General features: G+C 36.1%; 1 protein-coding gene across 5 annotated transcripts in view; it reads right to left on the reverse strand.

The window, feature by feature from the left end:
• Positions 1–523, reverse strand: part of LOC109477030 (putative adenosylhomocysteinase 3) — a 34,698-nt gene that overhangs the window by 10,235 nt on the left and 23,940 nt on the right. The window lies entirely within an intron of this gene.

Consider the following 523-nt stretch of genomic DNA (forward strand, 5'->3'; position numbering starts at 1 on the left):
GAACATACATGTCCATATAGTAAGAAGAAAAATATTTGGCAAAACTACTGAACATACATGTAGTAACAGAAAAACTATACATGATGTAGCATAAAACAAAAAGGGCTCGCATACAATGTAAGTTTTTCATATAGACTACAATCAAGTGAGGCTAATCATGTGTTTCGGTATTTCTTCTAATAACAATGCAGTCTTTTATGTATTTAATTTTTGTAATGTGGGAGTTACTGCGGCATCAAGAGATGTATAACATATTCAAATCTGTCTGTAGCATCGAGTCTCTTGAAAACTGTTGTACTTGATTTAAGAAGTCTGAATAGCTTATTACGTAAAACAGCATAATTATCTAAAGCGCTCCATGACAAGGGCAATTCATATTCGATTCTGCATGGGAAGGGAAGCTACAGTAATCAAGAAATGTACAGTAGTCTCTCCATACCCACTAGGTTACTATAACGATTCGTACCTTGTTCAGCAATCTCGATCTCTCTGCGCCCAAACGGCAGCCTGTCTGATGTTCTTG

The sequence above is a fragment of the Branchiostoma belcheri genome, unplaced genomic scaffold, assembly GCF_001625305.1.
Source record: "Branchiostoma belcheri isolate BF01 breed outbred unplaced genomic scaffold, Haploidv18h27 scaffold4, whole genome shotgun sequence".
NCBI classification, from domain to species: domain Eukaryota; kingdom Metazoa; phylum Chordata; class Leptocardii; order Amphioxiformes; family Branchiostomatidae; genus Branchiostoma; species Branchiostoma belcheri.